Source organism: Haemorhous mexicanus, chromosome 3, assembly GCF_027477595.1.
Source record: "Haemorhous mexicanus isolate bHaeMex1 chromosome 3, bHaeMex1.pri, whole genome shotgun sequence".
Classification (NCBI taxonomy): domain Eukaryota; kingdom Metazoa; phylum Chordata; class Aves; order Passeriformes; family Fringillidae; genus Haemorhous; species Haemorhous mexicanus.
In genome coordinates this window covers 71,369,801-71,392,738 of record NC_082343.1, presented here as the reverse complement: position 1 = coordinate 71,392,738, position 22,938 = coordinate 71,369,801, and the positions used below count along the sequence as shown (strand labels likewise).

The 22,938-nt window shown below is 37.9% G+C and overlaps 1 protein-coding gene across 5 annotated transcripts in view; it reads right to left on the bottom strand.

Annotated features, from left to right (window-relative positions):
- CDK19 (cyclin dependent kinase 19) overlaps positions 1-22,938 on the bottom strand; it is a 120,377-nt gene that overhangs the window by 74,390 nt on the left and 23,049 nt on the right. The window lies entirely within an intron of this gene.

Below are 22,938 nucleotides of genomic sequence, written 5' to 3'. Positions count from 1 at the left end.
AAGAAATCCTAAAACAGGCCCTAGACAGACACCACTGGTTCAGCACATTATCTTCCAAACATCAAAATCAGGATATACACAGCCTCTGTGGCATGGGCTGCTGTTCTAAAAGCATAGCTGCCCATCCCACCTATTCATCCTGCTTGCCATCAGTATCTTTCTCAAAAAAAGTTATTACACACAAGTATAACTGTTTTCTTGTCAAAGGTGAACATCAGGATTTGAGGATGCCAGAATGAAGCTTGGTCCAGTTCTTTGTCTGGACAACACAGTTCTTGATCACCACATAATTATTTTATTATCAATAATTTTCTTTTGCTTTGGATCCCTACCTCACTTGCCCTAAAGTTCATAGGCTGTTGTTCTCAGAAAACAGGATGTTTTCAAAGAAAAGCTTACCAAAATGAGTTTCCTATTGGTTGTTTCAACTATTATTCTGTAATCCAGAAATAATCCTATATATATTTATTTATTGCCAGAAAGAAAACTAGGTCTCATCATTAATTAGACAACATATTAGAGCAGGCACTACTGCTGAAGTCATCCTTCTGCCAGGTTAAACCAGGTTCAGGAGGAGTTGTGAAGCAGTACTCCCAAAACATAAATTCCATGGAATCACTTCCCCCCCCACTGTAGTCACCAGAATGATTGATCATTTCTGTTTTATCTGGAAATTGCTTACATCTGCAGCACTAGTATATACACTGCCAAGAATCAATTTATAATGGCAAAATTGTAAATGGAGTACGTTCCAAGACACATTTGGGAGAAATAAGTCTTCCAGTTTGTCACCCTACATAAAAAGACTCAGGATGTTTATTTTAGGGGAAATAAAATACTGACTTTAAATTATATTATCTTTGACTATACAGATATCTGTCAAGAAATCTAAAGAATATCATAGCTGCTTCAACGTATTCCACTTGTCCAGAAAATGAAATTTAGCTGCTTTTTTTCACCATGCAGGAAGTGTTTTCTTATTTTTCTTTCTTTCCCCAACCCTGAGCCTCCTTTTCTGCATGGCAAACAAGCCCAGTTCCCTCAGCAGCTCCTTGTGAGACTTGCTTTGTTACATTCTGGCTGTCAAGGCTGCATGCCACAGCAGCCGATGCTTCAGCAGCACCAGAGAGAGTCCAAGGAAATGTTGGCTCTAGGAGTCCAACACATCACATCAAGAATGAGAGCTCTATTCTAGCTATGCTGGACTTGCAGTGGTGCTCCACTACAACTACAGGAGGTCAAAAATGATAACATAAGGTACAAGGGATGAGTGTGAGCCACAAACACAAACTGTTGGTCAGATTTATGTTAAAAACTATCTCATCATGAAACATGCTACTGCAGGAGAGAGGGTGACCACAGGGACTGAAGAGATGTAACTCTTAGGTACATAAAGAGTGGAGACAAGGGAAGTCATTCTAAAAGCACTGGAAAGATGTGATCAGAAAGGAATAGTGGGCAGAACCAAATACACAGCTGTGGAAATTAACAGACAGCAAGTTTGAGACAAGTGTTCCGAAGCAAGTATTGATCTAAGGCTAAGACAAAAAGAAACTAGGAACTTCAGAAATTGTATTTTCATTACAACACACAGGTGGAAGCCAACAATGTGAAAATTAGGGTGACAGAGTGAAGCTACTTGCATCATGATTGAATCTATCACCTACTCTAACAGCTTCTATGTTTGACTAGAATTTTGTCAATATTTACCTTCTACACATGCCACATACACCTAACAGGTAAGTGATGCACCTTTATGTAATATGATTGTTATGTCCATGCATCACCATAAACACCTCTGACAAATGTGCATTTCAGCCCTACCTAGAACCACATGAACAGCTTCAGGGATGTGGTCAATCATCATCTACAGTTTTCCTGCAGCAGATTGCTTTATAAACTTTAAACAAACAGAACAGATAAATGAAACATAATACCAATATTACTTTCTTAGGTCTTCTGCAGAAGTAAATCAGTTTGAAGACTTGGTTGATTTAAGTTTGAACTTAGAAGGAAGAAATTACTATATTGTCCTAGTAATTGAAAGATTCCAGTGTACTTGACAACAACATCTGTTACAAGAGAGCAACATAAAAAGGGTCTGCAACTACTATAATTAATTAGTAAATGAGAACAGCATCGTATTTGAATAGTACTTTAACCAAATGCTCCTCTATAACTTAAGTTCCACCATCAACTTTTGGTAAAATGCTAATAAAAACCTGTGTCTCACTTACGATACATTCCCTTCTTGTAGCAGCACACACGGTGGTTTAGACAGAAAGACACTGAGAAGGACTTCATAGTGAATTATCAACATCTGTGCAACTTTGACTGTCCTGTGCAACGGCTTTCACCTAAACAGATTATGGTGATTATTATTAAAAGTATTAACAAGAGAATTGTACAAGCATGTTTGTTTATCACCATTCTTAGCTGATGCCACAGCTTAAAGTTTAAAATTATGCTTTTGGATAGCCCAAATAGGATGGAACAGCTTCTAGGATTCCCAGATATCTGTTATATGCAGAACTGCTAGTAATTTCTTAACTGCCTGTTGAATAATAAGTTCTCCATGATGCACACTGTGAGAATTTCCCTTACAAGTGAATGTCTCATAGCAGGGGAAGGGGAAGGTGAAAGTCTCTGATGCCTGAAAAAAAAGTTAAGTTGGCAACAGTATTGGTATAGAAGCTTGAAGCCTTGGAAAAGTAAAATGTCAGTAATCATGCTGAGGTAGACTTTGCATAGAAAATCCAAGTAAAGAGTAAAGGCTGTCTAGCCAGAGAAGGAGCACAAGAGAGTATACAAGATAAGGCAAGTAAAAGTGGGATATCACATAACAAAGAAAAAAAAAATCTGTTATTTTTACCTCAGTTCTCAATAATAGTTATGATACTGACCATGGAATGAACGAACACACAGATAAAAGAAATGCCTCACACTTAAGAAAGTAAAAACTAGCACAAGTCATTTACAAGCAAAACTCAGATGTGGTATCAGATGATTAGCAAATAGATCACATACATCTAAAAAAGGGACACAAAGGAGACATTTGGAGACTTGTGAATCCAAAGCACGCAAAAAAACAATTTTGAAATAATGAACATAAAGAAAAATGTGTGGAAAACAAACTATCCTTTCTTCTCTGATAATTGATTTTCTACTCAAGCAGAAGATCTGTGTTCAAATTTCAATCTTATAATAGTTGTAAGTACTTCATCAGATGGGAAAGATGACAACTGGAATACATCCAAGGTGAGAAAAAAAATACCCTAAAAGGGCAGCTGACAATGGGACACATTTCAAGGTAAAGTAGCTCTATATATTAACTATTTGAAGAGTTACCAAAGAAAGAGTATTGTGCTTATTAATAAAACCCATCTCAGTATCAACTTCATGAGTGTGAATGAAATTATCTGAATAAATAAAGGCAGCATTTCCAAGGAAGAAAATGAATGTGATAATGCATAATCTTTTATGCTACTTTATTTTGTGACTGAGTAAATAGAGAGTAACAGAAAAGATTAAATCAACAGCACAAAATCTGAATTCATGCATTTAAAAACTAACCAAGAATTTCTACTATAGACTGAAAAGTCATCAGGTGCAAATGACAAATGGTAGAACTGGATTGCCATAAAAGAATGAAGAAAATTGAGATGGTAAATCTGATATTAGATATCCTAGTTGAGGTCCTTACAGGAGAGAATGGAATGTATTTATATCAATACATAAAAGGCTTCTGTGATTTTTTTTTAATACTATATACGGTTTTCTTTGCTCAAACACCTCTCCCTCCACACCCACACAAAAGATGAACTCTCCCAGAAAGAGGTAAAGGGTGACCAAAGGAGCAAAACAATCCATCTCTCAATGGGGAATTCCCAATTACTGTAACTTTCTCAATTAGTATAACTGATCAAATATTGAAAGAAATAAGATGGATACCCACTAAAACACAAAGATATGAGCATCAATGATGAAAGAAATCACTACACTAGATGATAAACATGGCTGAAGAACAGAAAGACACCTAATGAGAGATAAAATTACCCTGCAAGTTCGCATCTCATGAACAGGAAGGTTCAGGAATAGCTTCTCAATAGCAGGGAAAACAGTATATTTCATTTGCTTCTTTAGCAACATTGGACAACAAATTTAGTCGATGAATTTGATATAAAGTCACTACTAGACTCCTTAGACAGATGCCTATGCAGTGTGTGCTCTTGTAGAAGCCTTCATGAAAAATGGGTTTAGTGAGGTTTTACTGATCATCTTCAGCACATGGAAAAGCTGATTGACAGCAAGCCCTACAGCAATTTGGTTTAAACGCTTGAACTGAGCCTGAAAATCATCTATCACCATATAATGCAAGTTCCTTTTACAAGAAGTAGAGAAGCAACTAGGAAGTCTCTTGATCTTTTGAGACAGGTAAAATTCTCCCTTATTTTTCCCAAAGAGATAGACAACTTCTATGGGAGAAGAGTTCCAGTGTTACCAATATAAATAACATGATCAATTTTGAGGGCACTTAGCACATTTAAACACAAGTCAAAAAGTACATTCCTCAAGGAAATAAATCTTGCTCAGAAATACTTTATGCCACTGGATGAATAATGCTTTCTAGATACCACTTGAAAAAGCAGGATGAGGACAGACACTTCCATCTTGCTGTGAAGGAAACCTAAGAAAAGTTAGAGAAAACAGGAAGACAAACCAGTGCTGTCAAGACTGACACTAGTATATCTCGCAGCAAACATGTATCTCTGTGTCAGTGATGACAAAACCCATAACCACCTTCAAAAATTTATTCAGAGGGCATTCTCATCTAAGAGGTGTACCCACCTTTCACATAGTTTACTTCAGTCTTTTGATCTATGTACTTCAACTGATCTGGAACAGCACTGGTAGTTTCTTTGATGGAAATGCACACTGTACTGCACTGAACCATTTTCAAGGTTAGAACAAAAACCTCTAACAGGCAGAAATGTGGATCACAAGAAATCACAGGAAAGGCCAAAGCTCGAGGCTGATTGCTCATAAAAGCAATTGCACATTACAGAATTTTAAAGCTGCCTCTTCTGTGATGAATTTATTCAAAGCCTCTAGGGTCACTGAAGTTTTTTTTTAATTGAAGCTGGGCTTTTCAAAGGAGCATAAAGATCATAATTTTACTTCTTCAGAAAGTCTTTTAAAATTCCAACTAGTTTGAATGCTACTAATCAATACTAGATCCTCTCCTCGGTGTTAGTAATATTATCCTTTCCATAGATCCTCGGCTGCCTATTACCATATCAAGCTCATGCTGCAGCTTTTCCCTCAGGGAGGTATATATGGGCCTCTCTCAAAAAACAAACAAACAAACACACACAAAAACAAAACAACAAAACCAAAAAAACCCATAAAAATAAATAGGCAGCTATTTATTTTATTTAACATGTAAGAACAATCCTTTGCTAACTGTGCTACAGATCTTGAAGTTATCAAGTTAAGAGGAGAAGTTATCAAGAAAAGATAAGGGAATTCAAATTCAAACAGGGTACCATATTAGAAAACTACTCAAAATTCAGCTTTTTCTAGTGATGCAGTTGATTCTGAAGTTAGGAATTTTCCAGTTTGGATTCCCATTTCCACTTCTTGGAGAAATTACAATTACAGAGTTACTGCATAACTGAAGTACCAAAAGACTTTATATTAATACCGTCAAACTGAGCAGGTATGGAGGGTTTGTTTCCAGCTTTAAGCTGTCCATGGCTGACACTTATATAAGAGGTCTCAGAAAGATGCAGGCAACATAAAAACAGACATGGAGAAATATAGACATATACACCAAAAAAAAAAATCATCCAAAGAATCTAAAAAGAAAGGTAAAAGTTTAAGCATTAGCTTAAGCTCTACTTTAGAAAGGGCATATTCTTCATACTCTGGTCTGGTAAGGCCTGTCCTTGGACTGCCTTTGGCATGCAAAATCAAGTAAGGGAGGTAGAGCAAAATGCCAAAAATTAACAACTGCCATTCTTACACAAACTGCTAGGAGTGCTGCCTGAGTTTACTCCAAAGCACACTGCAAATTAAAATTAACAAGCTAAAATAATTCAAAATAGACTCTAAGTAGGGTCCATGCAGACTCTCTTCTTCCCTCTAATTCTTCCTATACATGTATCTGATTTTGACCAGTTTGATCCCAGGCAGTCCTTCAAATTAAAGATCCTTCCAAGTATGCCTTAACGTTCTTCAACCTTTTTTCACACTTCCATCTCTTCAAAGCATACAGTCCCCAAGCTGTGAGGGCTTCAGACTACCAGAAGAGAATTATCAAGTATTTAAAAAAAATAAAAAATAAAAAAAAGACAATGAACCGAATCGAATCAGTCAACTGCCAAATGTCAGGACAGGAAGAAGGCAAAAATGTGCCCCACCCTCCTCCTATGAGAAGGATTAAGAAAGTATTTATTCTATAAATATTTTCATTTCGGGAGCTGAAAATGGTCTGGCAATGCTAAATCACATTATTATTATTCTGAAACAAAAGCTTGGCAAAAGACATCTTGTAAGTATTACATTTTAACTCAGCTAAAGAAAAAGAAACTGGGATAGCTGCATTTCTAATTCTTAAGGTCTCCATTGGGGAAAAAAAAAAAAAAAAAAACACCAAAAATTATCTTTGGCATTTATCTTGAAGCACACGAGCACAAATACAAGTATAAAAATTCTTTCCATTTCTTACTTACAATATCATATACCAGAGCACAGATTTCTTAATAATAGAGACAAAGGACAACTGTAAAATTACTTCCAAAGCAAGAAATTTCTCAATTTTTAATACAACTATATAAGGAAATGCTGACATTAAGAATACACAATATCAGCTTTGCTCCAGTGCACATATTATATATCTAATTTATTTTTATATTTTTTCTACAAAATAAACCTGAATTATTATTGAATTTGCACATCTTCCTAAAGGAAACTTCATTTCCTTTAGGACAATTGAATTCTACACGCTCGTCTTTTAAAGGTAGCTGTGTATTTAATTTTGGTCAGTCTGGCTCAGATTTAGCAATAACCATTTTCCTCCCAACTGAAAGGTATAGATAAGTTAAAGCTCTGTCTCTCTCTACAGAGATTTTTCTCCTTATTTGGTCTACAATAAAAGAACATCCAACCACTCAGATAACACCAACAACTAAACTGGAAGTAACTTGCTTAAAAAGTAATAGCGAATGTTTGTCCTTTCTGAAGATTTTAAGATACCCTGAATTTGCTTTTAGGCTGACCAGAAATTTCTTCCATTACTGAAAGGATAAAAAAATTCCCCATCAAACTAACAAAGACTCTTAAACCTAAAGCTATATTAAAACTTTAAAATGGGTGAGAGGGAATATAACACATCACAAGTAGCATCACATCATTCCCAGACCCACACATTCACTCTGGAGTTTTAAACTGCAACTAGTTTTCTCTTGTAGGTTTTATTCTAACATTTCCACACTTTTCTGAATTCCTGACAACCAGTTATCACCTTGCTCTAGCACTGTATCTCACAGTGAATAAACAGTGATGGCAACTGAGGTGCTCTAAAACTCTTGCAGAAGGGCAAATAGGATGAGTAGACATCAATGCTGATCGTCCATTTTTCAAACATTTTCCACTCAAGAAGATTTCAGAAAGATAAATGATAGATGAACCAGAGCAAGACAAACAATGCTTTAGCAAACAACAGCCAAAAAGCATGTTTTCCCAATCTCAATTAATTATGGCACCATAGTGGTGCATCTCATAAAAGGTAATAAATTTCTAATCTATACAAAATATTGGGTGGGGATTGCAATACTATCCTGCAAAGATAATATTTTTACAGTCCATTTTCCCCCGAAAGTTTACTTATCTCCTCTACTTAAATGACTCTTTGATTAATCCTTCTATTATTAAAGCTTTTTTTTCATTGTTGTGATTATTTGCCATTTTCCACATTTTCTACAGTATAAACACAAATTGTGAAGCAAGTTATTTGAAGTTACCCCTAAAAAAAACCAAAAACATAGATCTTGAAAAAACTTCCACCTAACAACTTCTTGTATCTGCACAGTGTCAATAACCAGCCTCCCAACTTGGTGAATGTGTTTGTTGGGCTCAGGGAAAAGTGCAATTCTGTGCCTCTACTTCTCTATCCTATGGTATGAAAATTTCCCACATTTGTTAGAACCAGAGTGCATCAAGTGTGACAACGCTGAGCTGATCCAACACCTATACCCAAGATCCAAAGTTTCTGCCAAAACCACCTGCAAAATTCATTGTGTGAAGGGCTCTCTCAGATCATGCATAACAGATTTGGCTCCATAATAAATTGGTTGTGAACTGCCAGCATCCCCTCCCTCAACAACCAGAGCACTCCCACCAAGAGGCAAACATGGCTTCAGTCCTCTCCACTGCTCTGACCTGCTGAACGCAAGGGGCTTGGCACCTGGAGAGACACAGCTTGAGCACCTCAGGACAGTATTCCAGGTAAAAAGAGATGACTCTCTACAGCGAGAAGGAAGGCATCCCAGCCCTTTCCCAAAAATGCAGCTTATCAAGTGTGCATGCTGCAACTTACCAGTCCAACTTTAGAATTTAAATCTACCCCTGCTTTGTAAAAGGACTTGGTGTATCATTCAAGGTCAGGTGTGCTGCTACTTAGTATTCTCACATCCATGTTCTCAACTTGCAGACAATTATTTCTCCAATACAGAAATATACAGGAATATACATCAACAGTTATAATGAGACAAAAGTCTAACAATAATTTATCATGTCCAATAGCATTTTAAGAAGGCAATCTTCTGATAATACAAAGTACTTAAAAAACCACTCTTTTGTAATTCAAAAATTGTTTGGAAAAAAATAACTAACTTAGCTTAATTTTGCATCCAGGGGCTGTATGCCAGATCAGGTATCAGCTATCCTGTGTCATGGTTTAGGAATGGTATTCTCCAATTTAGTGTTCCCACCAAAACCACTTCAAACCATGTGTCAGTTGCTCATTCCTCCCTCTTCCCCAACCTCTCTGGAGGGCTGGAGAGAACTGAAGGCACAAATGGCAAAGTTCAGGCTTAAAACAAGAACAATTCACTGGAAACAGCAACAACATTAATAACAAAAGTGTGTGCAAGAGAGGTCAATGATTCATATGCAAATGCTCAGCACCACATCGTGGAGCTCTGACAACATAGACCCAAAAGGGACATCTTCCCCCATTCCTGGAAAATGGCATGAGGTGGTCCTTGTGCAAAAATTAACCCTGTCATGGCCAGAATGAGGACACCTGTCTGCCTAAAGCCAGCGTAAAGTCCATGCTCTGAGATACTCAGAAGAAACTAAATTAAGTGCCTATGCCCTAATCTGTACCAAAGAAGAAGGTCGCTCCACCAACAAAACAGCAACCTCCAGCTGGGATACAATTCTGTTATATATCATTTCCATGATTTTGAATCACAGAAAGCAGATTTTTCATGGGGGAATAACAGAGTCGTGTAAATCCCATTCAGTTTTCTGTGACACTTATGTGACAACTTGTATTTTAGCATTTAAGGATTAAAAAAACATACTATTTTTTTATAGTTAATGTGGGAAAAGAAAAAAAGAAAAAAAAGGAGAAAAAACCCAGCTAACTAACCAACCAAACACAACCCTAATGGTTATGCTCATATGCTTCATTCTGCTTACTCAAGACTGGGATACAGGTGTTTAGATACATAATTTATACTTACGGTCTTCTTTAAATAGAAAATTAAATCAAATCAGAGGTATGAATTCTAAACTCATTAAGCATATTAAACCTCTGGTCCTTATGGGAATCAAGTCAAAACCGCTTTAGTTCTGAATGACAAGATCCATTAAACTTTGATGTACTTCAACTGATGTGCTTTAATGTCTTAGATGTCTTACCTCTACTTAAACAAGCTAATACACAAGTCTGCAGTTGCAAGTGTAAGTTGAGTCTAACACCACACTTCAAATGAGAAATGTGCCTGCAGACAGCAGGAGATAATGTATTATTTAGGGGTTTTAACTTCCTTTTATTAACTTAGGTTTGTTTAAAATAGCAAAAGTTGTACACATAGATCAGGTTTCTTATATATTGTTTCCAAAAAAGATTAATTTAGAAATATTACTCTTTCAGAGTTTTTACTCAAGAATTCTTTCTATAATTACTCTGTTGACAGTTATTTACAACAAATTCAGCACTTCACTCTGGAAGCACAACACTAGAACATTCTCAGAGTTCATTAACACAATTACCTTTTAAATTTGTTCTGCTTTTGCTCTTAGGTTTCTACTTTTTATCCAAATCTTTTGCAATCTTCAGCCACACATTAGACAAATCTAATGTGTGAAGCAAGCTAAAACAAGATGTTCACTGGCAGTCTCCCAAGTCATTAAACGCCTACCACAAGATTCTTCTCATACTCTCAGGATCAGACTGCAACTAGATAAAAAAATTCAGTTTGTAATCTATATCCTGCTATTTCCTCATTCTTCTATTAAATATAAAAAAATCCTTTAATGAGACAATGAATGCAGCAAAATCACATTTCCGTCAGTAAGGACCAGTACAGGTCAAAAGCAAGTTACAGAATTTGGTAAGCAAAGGGATAAAAATATAAACAAGGTATGGCAAATATGCTCTTACAGCAACCCATAGGAAATCCGAACATCAATTTTGTAAGAAAGCTTTGGAAACAACAGTAGGTTGTTATCAGATGAAGAAATTAGTAACTGGTTAATATTTACCAACATAAGAGGTTAAGCATGTGGCATTACGCGTTTATCTTCCAATGAATATAATCCTTCTCTAAACAGACTTTGACTCCAAGCAAATGGGTAGTGAGCTGACTTTTTGCTCAAGGCAGCAAAAGCCATGTGGCCCTGAAAACAACCTATGAACACTCACATTAGACTTTCTTCCTGAGAACTGACTGCAGACACTGCCCCAGATGTTATGCAGAAAGGACTAATTGGAAGTCTCTCAAGACCTCCAACAGAACTCTTCTAGTATCTTATTAAGCATGCAATTAGTGGCAGCAAATAACATTTTCCTAATCCCAGCAAAAATGACAGCATTCATTTATGTGCATCTTCCTTCTGAAACAGCAGCTTTGGACTGCCTGAAGAAAAAGAATTACATCTTTCAGAATTTAAGTAAATTTCTTACACAATGATGCCATGACCCACTAAGAATACAGCAAGCCTTCTGCATGTTTATTGCTTCTAATTTTCTAGTCTGGGCACTAGTGAGAACCTGATTATTCACATAAACCATTTAGCCATTTTATAAGAACCCACTGCAATAAAAACACAAATACACGTGTGTCCCTAGTCAAAGAAGTAAGAGCTGCTGTACGTGATTCAGACTCAAGACTCATTGAAAGTCTGTTTACTCTCCTACCCCAACACAGCTGAGGCAAACACAAAGGAAAAGAACAGGTTGAGCAGTGCATAGACAGTACAAGCCTTTTATGATATGAGCAGTCAGATTCCAGCAACCCACCAGATCAGGGATTTAAGAACCAGAGACTGCTATCTTCCTTCAGTTGCCTTAGTTCTTCTGCTCTGATAAACACTGAATAACAATTCCATAATTAACTTTCCCATCTAACTCTGTGATTTTAGACCTCTCACATCTTCCTTCAGCTTACCTCCCTTCCAACCCACAGACTCCCAGTCTACTTTGTTGCTGCTCATCCAGAAGTAGTTTTCTATCACCAACTTTTTTGATTCCCATTCTCTCTACCTTTACTAGTGCTACTGTATCCTTTCCAAAGTGGAAAGAGACCAGGACTGGACAAAGACACTCATCATCTGAACATAGTGATTTATGTGGCTGACCAAGTGTGATTTGCTCTCAGGTCTTGACTTAAGAAACTCAGTGGAAAATCATTTTAGTGACTTTGAATTTGCTTTTTTGACTGCTCCTAATCTTGGAGCTTTTTACAGAAGACGAGTGACAAAGATTCTCCCCCTACCCTCAACTTGCACTGAAGTAATGGTCATTCAAGAAGCCACTGCAGTCTGTAAATAGGTAGGATAGTTTCTCTCCCATTTCCACTACATTAAAATTCAAAGATGACAGACATAAATGTAATTTTATTACACAAGCAGCACAGTATTATGAGATCTTCTGCACAGGTTAGCAAAGAAACAAAATCAAGCTAAGCAAATTTTGATCAAACTGCCATCTGGTGCTTCTTTGTCCCTTGGGGGAAAAAAAGAAAGCTATTTGAGCACACTCTAGAAAAATCTTTAGAGCACCATTAAATGATGCAGGTCAGAGACAGCTCCAGCACTAAAGCAAAGGAGAAAGCATCCCTCGTTTTTTCCCTGCTTAATTCAGTCCCTGAGAAGAGGGCTGACTTCTTATGGGGCAATGGACATGAAACTCACTCCAGAAAGAGAGGTAGGAAGAAGGTGAAGGAAAAGCTTGTCAGGAGAACCATCCCAGGGAGAAGAAAATCAGCATGGCAGCCCCAGGAGAGGAACACAGGTGCATCTTACCAGATGCTCTGCTCAGCAACACTGAGCAGGAGAAATGGCAGAGCTGGAATGAAAAGTGAGGATAACTGCAAGACCTTGGAGAAAGATGCTAGACCATGTGAAAAGGATTCATGGACTACAATGGTATATCAGTGATGAGGAATTCAACTGGCTGTGGAAACAGAAGGGACGGGGGGGAGGAGAGAAAAAAAACCAGGGGACACTAGCAAAGCTGAAGACAGAAAAAATTATGTTAGTGAGGTGAGGAGTGGGATATGGAAGTGTAAAAAGAAATGAACTGTGTGGGAGAAACACAGAGAAAGAGTAGTGGAGAGGGAAGCAAAGGGCAAATACAAAAAAAGTCAAGGGAGGAGAGCCACACAGAAATGTGTCCAACATAGCAAATGCTCCTCCTAACCTCAGCACAAAGTCCAGAGGCACACCAACCCTCTGGCAAAACTGTCCTCTTGTTCTCCCTCTTTTAAGCATTACTTCCCATGACAGTGAGGTTACTTGTGATGGCAGGCTGTGCTGTGAGCAGAAGGTCATAAAGAAGAAAAAATGAGGCATAAGGGAAATGAACCAGTGCTGGGAAAAAAAAGGAGCATAAGGAACAAACTTCTATTTCCAAGGACAGAAAATGGAAAAATAAATAGTCCTTGTCAAATGCTTTTATTCTTTGAGCACAACCTTCAGAAATAAATTCAGTTGAAATTATTTGTATGGAAAGGGGTGGCAGAAGAAGAGAAGGGCTCAGAATTTATGCCAAGGGTGATGAGAAGAACCTGGGACTGGAAATATATGATACAATTAAACTGCAAAAATGAAGAAAAATCTCATAAAAGCAGGTGAAAGATCGGCAGAAGGTGATGAAGGTTTTATTATAAGTAGTCTAGAATACAAAAGCAGCAACAAAAGTAGTAAATTTTGCTGCTGACAGAGCCTGTGAGAAAATAGGGAAATGCAAGGAGAATCAAAATCAACAGAAGAAAAGCAAGCAGGAATGAAGTCACAAATGAGAAGTTGTGAATACTTACACACCAGATATCATAAAGAGGTCTAAGCAACAGAGTATGAAGGATACTATAGAAAGAATAAGCTGTACAATAAAGAAAAGGTTTGGAATAGAAATTAGAGATAACATTTGAAAAGCCAGGAGCCAGAGTTGGAGGTAGGACAAGTAAAAGATTACAAGTTACATGCAAGGAGTCTGGTAAAAAGGATTAAAAAACCCTAGGATTAATTTTTTTTCCTACTCAGACTGCAAATATTGTACAATGGTTATTGAAATAACTGAATGTAATAAGACATTTTGTCCCAATCAACATGTCACTACTATACAATAGGATAATTCAGCCAACTAATCTAAGAAGAGCAACATGCACTTTGTTTCCACTCATTATGACATTTTCCACCGTTAGATAAAAATCAAAACAGCACGTCCTTTATCAGAGGGGAAAAAAAAAAAAGAGCAAGTCAAGGATTCTTCCGTTATCCTATTATTGCCAAGACAAAAAACATGTTTTTGCAATGCCCTACCTAAAAAATAGAATATTTGCCCTTTTATTTGGCAAGAAGCATGGAAAAGTTCAGGCAATGGGCCAGATCTTTTGTCTAAAATGCATAACGTTATGGCTTAGCTTTGCTAAGGACCCACAAACAGTACCCCGAGATTCTGGTCCCACTGCCCTCTCTCCTTATTTAATACCCAACATCAGATTTTTATCCCAAAGGTATAAAAGTAGATTTAAACACACACCTCCCCCTAAATCTCTTATAAAAGACAGGAGCATATCTTATGCTGTAAGGACTACAATAATGTCCCAGACTAACAAAGCCATATCCATTAAGAAAACAAACACTTGAATCCGTACTAGAAATTTCTTTAGCACAACTTTTCACATAAACAAGGCACACTGCTGGCAATTGCTGCAGTGAGAGTACTGGGTACTACTTGCTCCACACTGTTGCCTTCAACTCTTCTCTCCTTCTTGCCAGTGTCACCACTTGCTTCACTCAGCACACACAATTTGTGTCCCCATTTAAGCAGCCCATGGTGAGGTTTCATGTCTACATGGCTTCTTTTTGCCCCAGCTTTTAATAGCATAGTCCCTACCTGACTTGCTGTGCTTGGATTTTGCCACCCAAAAAAAAAAAAAAAAAAAAAAAAAATCAATCTAAGAAAACACTTTTATCTCTTAGAAAAGCCCTTTCATCTCTTCCTCCACTGCAAGTATCCTTCTACCCCATGCCTTCAGACTTTTAGGTATTTTAAATAAACAAAATAAATTAACGTGATCTGACACAGATGTGATGGAGCAATGGGATTCAGTGGATCATGAAAGAGACACTGCAAATATCGAATAGGAAAGACTGGATGATATAGAGAAAAAAGGAGTGATAAATGGAAGTCTCAAAAGGCACATGGATGAGTGCAATTTTATAAACTACAAAAATTTTTTAAAAGCCTCATTCAGGAAAATCCATGCAAGGAATACTCCTTCCTTTAAATTTTCTTCACTATTCACAGCCTATGAATTGAACTGTATGTAACAACAAAGCAATTAGTTTAAATACTGCCAGTGCTCTCACTGGTGATAATTGGTTGCTTCTCGTAGGAACATCTGTTCCATCTTTCTTAAGAAATGAAGTACAGACCCTGTTACCTAGACAACAGAATCCTTCTGCGCATCATGCACTGTAAAAGGGCAATATCAGCCTAAGTCACTCTGCACACTTGCTCTCCCCACTGCTCCCTCATCGCCACTAATGCAGCCAAATGCTGTGACTTTTTAACATTAAGCCCATATTTATTAGATTGCATACACTCAAGCCCACTTTCACATGCACTAAAAGCTGCAGCTGTGTCACTGTCCTTTGGCCAAGCAACAGTCACTTTGAGGCTCTGTACTCAGCCAGTTTCCACCACTGTGACTGCCAAGCTGTCAAGCTGAAAATGCTGCAGCTTATGAGTACTCTGAGAGCAAGTCTTATCAAATCTAGAATTGTCTCAGTCCCCCTGAATGTGGTGCAGAGTCACTTTCACTGCTATCCCTCTTGATTACTGGAGCTATTCTAGCACTAAAGGGACTTATCTAGACACTCTCTAGTGTCCTCTAGCCAAATTCAGGAGAGAAGCAACAGACTAAACTTTGAAGATGACTTTTATTGCCTTAAACGCACCACAATTCTATAAATATTGATAAAATGTTAACAAAAACAATGAAGTGCACCTGATGACCAAATTCCTTTGCATGCTTTAGCAAGATGGATTGACTTACTTTTTCCAATCTGCATGTGATGGAAGACCAATAAACACAGAAACTAAAATTGTAGAATCAATAAGGTTGGAGAGGGGCTTTTCACAAGAGCATGTAGTGACAGGACAAGGGTCAATGGCTTATACTGAAAAAGGGTGGGGTTAGATTAGATATTAGGAAGATATTCTCCATTGTGAGAGAGGTGAGACACTGGAACAGGTTGCCCAGAGAAGCTGAGGATGTCCATCCCTGGCAGTGTTCAAGGTCAGGCTGGATGGGGCTTGAAGCAATCTGATCTAGTGGAAAGTGTCCCCACCCATGGCAGGGGGACTGGAACTAGATGATCTTTAATGTCCCTCCCAATCCAAACCATTCTAAAATTTTATGAAAATAATCCCAGTGAGAAAGCACCATAGATCTGTTTTCCAGGCTCATCTCTGTTGGGAAAAGGAAAAGAAAAAAAAAAAAAAAAAAGCTCTAAAAGTACTGAGGATAAAAAATAAAAGCTTTTGAGATGCCCAGAAGAAGCAAAAATTAAATCATCCATCTGTCCTTAGACTGAAAATCTGAACAATGGAGATAGCTGAAAATTATTAAACATAAAATCACAGTAGAATTCCTTATTTTGACTGCACGTCTCTGAGCAAAGTTCAGAGAATTTCAAATGTGAAACAGTACAAAAGACAATTTTGCAACAGTGAAGTAATTTTTAGGCCACAAGTATAATATTTAGAGACAGAATGCAAAGCTGCAAGGATCACCCATCCTTAGAAAAATTAAACGGACTAGGTGAAACCTAGGCAAGCAGAAAATCACTAATACATAACAAATAAAACATGTCAAAAAAGAAGACACAATTATAAGTCTGAAGTGCAAAGATATTAAGGCAAATGAGGATACTGAACAAACCTTGGAGTTTGGTCAGAGAAAGAGATCATTAATCACAGTAATAAGAAGCTTTTTTAGGGTAGGAGCTTAGAGAAATCAAACCAAAATGGATCCAAGACAGAACTAGCAGACACAAAACCACTATATTGCCTGTAAATATTAAAGACATCTGGAGATAAAGAAAAGCAAGCGAAATAGTACAAAAGGCAACTGAGGTAAAAATGAAACTGAAGTAATCTAATAAACAAGTGATAATATGGAAAGACAATGACAGTTGAGAAATAAACTTTGCAGGGGCCATGGAATGGAGTAAGTTCATTAGCACAGAAAGAAAAGGCAGGGACTCAATGTCTTCAAGAACTGGCAGTAGATCTCCCATTTCACAACTGTCTCCAATCAAAAGCTTTCTACTGATAGCTTTTTTTCAATATTCCACATATTCAAAAAAGTAATAATTTTTTCCAGAAGTATAGCCTGCCTGGACTACATTAACTTCCGTATGCTCAGGTGGTGGCATATGAAAAAACTCAAGGTCAAGTACACTTGTGGCATATTCACATAGCCACAACTTGGTACAACCCACGACGTGCAGGCAACAGGCAGGTTCCAGGAAGCATCCTGACTCTGCAGTGACAGAGGAAGCATGAGTGTGATGCTCTTTCTACTAGACAGAAGCATTTTGCCAATTAGATGGCCAAATGGAGAAGAGAACAAGACTATGATTGATGCTCACACCTTTCCTATCAAAATGCAAACAAAGCATCACAGAATTAAAGACACCAGGCTATCCACTTTGTGTTGTACTCTTATGTCAAAACAGGAAAGGCTTCCTGTATCTTAAAATCCCCATACATTAATATCACAAGTCATCATAAAGACAAGAAAAATCTCAGTAGGATATGGTAGAAGCTGTATTTTACAAGAGCTACTGTTCAGTTTACCACAGAAATAGACACAGAGATTCACAAGAAAACAAACAACACACTGAAACTGCTCACATAATGGATTTCAATTAAGTCAATAAAGTTTTAGTAGGTGACATTTTGACTTCAATAACAAAGCTGACTACAATTTGCATATAAAAACTTGCAGAGTAAAATACGACTGCAGACTAAAACCACTATCCACTTAGCCATACACAGGGCTGAAGACAAAGCCAGATAATTCATTGGAAAAAAAGCAACATTTAATCAAATTACTAGAATTTTTTTCTTCCAGTGACGATCCATTTGCAATCCAGTCATCTCTGTTCTGTATTAAATTTATCCACTTTAGGCACTACCAATAGTATTTAATTTCTGCCTCACAGACTCCATGGGAACCAAGAAGTCTCAGGCAGTTTACGGATCTGGGACACCAGAGAGACCAGCAAGGAGGACATTGTGTTGGGAATACATTACAGAACCATCTGATAAGGATGGCAAATAGGGTGAAGTCTTCTCTACAACTCAGAGAAGTCTCTGATCCACAAGCCATCATTCTTATGAGAAGACATTTACCTCCTTGACATCTACTGGAATTAACTCAGTTAATTTTGGGAGGCTATCAGAAACAGCTTCTTGATAGGCACACTGGAAGGGCCAATAAAGGCAGCACACACTTGTTCTCCAACAAGGAAGAACTGGTTGGAGACTTGCAAGATAGCTTTGGCTGTTGCAACCATCAACTACACCTGAGGATATTCAGCACAGAGAAGAGAAGGCTCCAGGGAGATCAACCATCTATGGCTTTCCAGTACTTAGTACAAGGGGGCTTATAAAAAGGAGAGGGACCTTCTACATGGGCAGACAGCAATGGGACAAGAGAGAAGAATTTTAAATTAAAAAAGACAGGAAAGACTTTTTTAGAAGTTAGGAAGAAGTTCTTTACTCAGAGGGTGGTGAGGAACTAGAACAGGTTGCCCAGAAAAGCTGTGGATGCCCCACCTCTCCTAGTGCTCATGGTCAGGTTGAATGGGGCCATGAGCAAACTGATCTACTGGTGGCATCCCTGGCCCAAGGCAGGAAGGATGGAACTAGGTGACCTTTAAGGCCCCCTCCAACCCAAGTCATTCCATTATCTTATGATTCTAAGATCCTGAGTGAAGAAGGCGCAGCACAGACCTGGAGCTTCAGAACAGCATACTTCAGCTTACTGAAGAAACTGGTAGGTAGCCACAGGAAGCAGCTCTGAAGAGCAAAGTTGCTCAGGAAAACTGGCAGGTCTGTTAAGAAATACAAGTAGACCTGTTTGGCTAAGCAGATGGTTAGAGCTCAAATGCAAGTGTAAAGGGAGGTGCAAACAGGGACAGGCTACATGGGAGGAGTTTACAGACTTTGCCCAGGCATGTAGGGACGGTACCAGGAGAGCTGAAGCTCACCTTAATTTGACACTTGCAAGGGATGTTGAGTGCAACAACAGCTTCTGCTACTACATTGATTATGAAAGGATGAACAGGAAAATGTGAGCCTGTTTCTAAATGAAGTGGACGATTCCATAATAGGAGTTCCAACTTAAATATAATCCATCATCTGATAAACCATGCCATCACCTCTCAGCCTGAGGCATAAAAGTAGTTACATGTAATGTTAGAGACATTTTAGTTATGCAAAGTCAACGTATTAATTCAAACAATTTTACAACTCCACACAGAATAAACCAAAAACATGTACAAATGAATTTTACCTTACAGGGAAAGCACAAATGGAAGAACATAAGGAAAATATGCAATGTGAAAGAAAGAATGAGAAACAGGAAACTGAAAGTTTATGGCAAATTCAGAAAAGAACACAATTTACAAAACATTCCAACTGAAGCTTTAAAACATTTAAGTATATATGTTCACTTGTGCACACACACACAGAGTCTTGCATGGAGTATTTAAGTTTGGCAAGTAAGTATTTAAAAACCTCTTCTTTCCATTATCGGCAACTCTGGCTTTCTTTATCTGAGTGATAAAGTAGCTATTTGTTTTCAGTGCATTGCTGCCTAAAGTTTAATCTGAAGCAGTTTGGCTTTGGTTTTTTGTTCATTTCTGCTGAAGACACCATCAGCTGGTTTTGCATTTGTGTGTTCTGAGAATATTCAGAATCTGAACAAAACAGCAAATACAAAGTGAAAATAACAGAGCCTAAATAGCACTGAACAGTCATTCTCCCTAGTCAGCTGCACTGGGAATTTGGATTATATCCTAACTGATGTCAAGTTTCAAACTCAAAGACATTTCCTCGGCTCATATCATGTTAGGATGAGGTAAAAGCTTGCTTTTTCTTCTTTTTAATGTACTTGCCATAGATGTACTGGCATTGCTCTCCTGCTTTGAGCAGAAACACAACTTCCCAAGAAGTTGCACAAAAAGAAGTTGCAAATTTTGCATTTAGAACTCTAAAAACAGCATCTTCCTTTTCCTTTCTCCTCTGCATACTCTTTTTTGTTATTAAATTGCTGAAGGACATATCTGTAGTTAAGACAATGGAGCTGACTAGCCGCTTCAGACGATGCTCTAATTTTGTCCAATTTCTTGATATAAAATTGTACTTCAAGCTGTGAAACTTTATTTTCATAAACACTACAGTGTATTTATGGGCTGATAGAAACATCAACTTAAATGATTAAACAAAAATAGCTTTATTCCACATATTTACTCCTTGTGTACTTTTTTATTTACTGAAGTTAATTGTTCTTTCAGATGCAATAAAATAAAGAAGACAAAAAATGTCCACAGAACCCTTCTGAAGAATAACCAAACCAGGAATTTAAGTACTCCCTTACACAAAAAGCATTTAAATTACACAGATTATACAAGATTAGACCATGTAATACAGAGAGCTCTTATTCTTCCTATGGCACGCAGAACACGAGTTGTCATGTAGCTGAACCAAAAAACCTTTTTACAGCTAATTCACAATGCATAGACACTTCTAGCCAACACATGCCTTAGCTCTCTAATAAAAATCCCTTCAAAAAAAAGTTTTTTTCACTTATTTAACTACCTCCAGCTATTGAAAGAGGGAGTGGAGTTTCAAAGTTTCCACAAACAATCTTTTCTAATTAGGTAGTAGAGAATTTATGGGGAGATTTTATACTGCCAAATATTCTACTCATTTATTCTGTCTTGGCATGGGAAAAGAAGTCCTGACATTCAAAAGGAATCTCCTACAGTAAATGTACTCAGGTACACAGACTTTTTTTAAGCCTTTTTTAACTCAACCTTGCCTCCAACAAAACCAGGGACCAAAGTCTACGTAAGTCTCCACAGCAGCAAATGCTGCTAACTGATGTGATAGTCATGGACAAAGAAAAGGTTGATATAGCTGAAGCACAGAATTTGTACCTATTATGAAATTTTATGCAACTTCACTTGAAGAAAGCCAATGGCATTACAAATCTTTTAAGTGTTTTATAAATACTGAAAAGTTACCATTATTTCTGTATAGCTGACCTTTTTTATGTAACGAAGAGATGCAGAAACAGGTCAAAGATGTTTAAGGCCAGCCTGGTCCACAGTGTCAAATTAAGTAACTTCATGTTTAGCTCATTTGACTAAGGGGTTTCCAACCAGGGAGGTGAGAGCAGCTTGTAAATGATGTGCAGCACCTGACAGAGGTAAAAGCAAGTAAGTTTTATCAGCTCTACCAGCAAAGCACAACATGTCCCCTTGAGTCTCTGTGCCACACTGCCAATGGCACCAGAGGAAACACGTGGCATAAAGGCATAAAGTGCTTTGAGATGGAGATGGTTAAGTCTGGCTGACTTCTTTGGTTCAGCTTCAGCACCACAACATCACAGCATACCCAAACCCAAGAAGAGGGGGACACAACCCCAGAAGAACTGCCCACACAGAAAGGAAGGCCATGGACAGCGGGGAGGCAGAAAAGAATGTAAATACAGTGAGAAAGTGCCACTTTCAAGAGAGCTGACAAACACGAAAAGGTTACAAAGATATATTATTTAACCTATAAGGCTTCTAAAACTTAGCCCACCCTCAGGAACCAAAATATTTGTATGCTGCAGTACTTTGGAATATATACTGCATAAGTAGGCAAAAGGACTGAGAATGGTTTGTGCATGCTAAATTGTTCAACTGAGCTTTCAGTAACTCATTTAACATTATAGTCTGAATTTATTTTAGCCTGTACCCATAAATACAAGTTTGAACAACAAAGGCCAACTGATGCTCCCACTAGTGTGCCACAGCATACTGGCACCATTTCAAGGCCTCCCAGAAGGAGAAGCCTTCCCTAACAACCAGCACACACAGGCACAGGATGTGGCAACTAAAATGGTTACAGGACCCAGACCCAACATTCACACAGGGCAAAGCAGCACCAATTTAGGGCACTCAAAAAACACTAGGCTAGCAATGCTGGTTTGCGGCTCCGCTTCTCCCATTTAAATCATCTACAACAGCCTGGTCTCTTTTTCCCCTACAGGGAAAAAAAAAAAGAATGATCTATAAAACCACCCTGATATAGAAAAATTGAATTAAGTTTAGAATTAAGGTCACTATTTACAGAGAAGAAGGCTACAGTTCGTAATCTATCCTCAGAAGAAGGGAAGTTCTTATTGGCAAGGGTGCAAAAAAAAAGCTAGAAAGGACCAGAAGTTGAACAAAGAACATCTAAGTCTTGACTCAAGTCTCTGGTTCATGTGAAACCTTTAGTAAAGTCATTTTTGTCTGTAGACTGTGTTAGCTGCTCTGTGAGAATATTATGGATTACTAAAGTCAAGATAAACAGAATCTACAGCATTCACCCCATTCACCAAGCCAGACATATTATATAAGACAAACAGGTTGGTTAAGGATTATTTTCCCTTTCAAAATCCATGCTGACTACTTCCAATTACCATCTTGTCCTGCATGTGTTTGGAAATGGTTTCCATGAGGATTTGCTTTATCAAACTCCCAGCGACTAAGGCGGACCAACTTGCAGTTCCTCTGATCCTCCTTGGAAACAGGAATGACACTAGTTCTCTTCCATAAGAAGAGATAAAGAAAATTCACCATTATCTTTCTAAGATAACTGAGAGTAGTCTCACAAGGAAATCCAAGCAGCTCCCAAGCACTTGTGGGTGCAACTCACCAGGTACCACAGACTTGTGTATGTCCAGTTTTAGTGCTCCCTAACCTGGACCTCCTCCTCCTCCTTCCTCAACTTGCTCTCTGGTCTCAAGAGCGTGAGACTCCTGAAGGCTGGACACACTGTTAAACACTGAGACAAAGAAAATATTGATTACCTTGGCATTTTTCATACCATTTATTTCCATACAGCTGCAGGCTCATAATTTCTTTGGT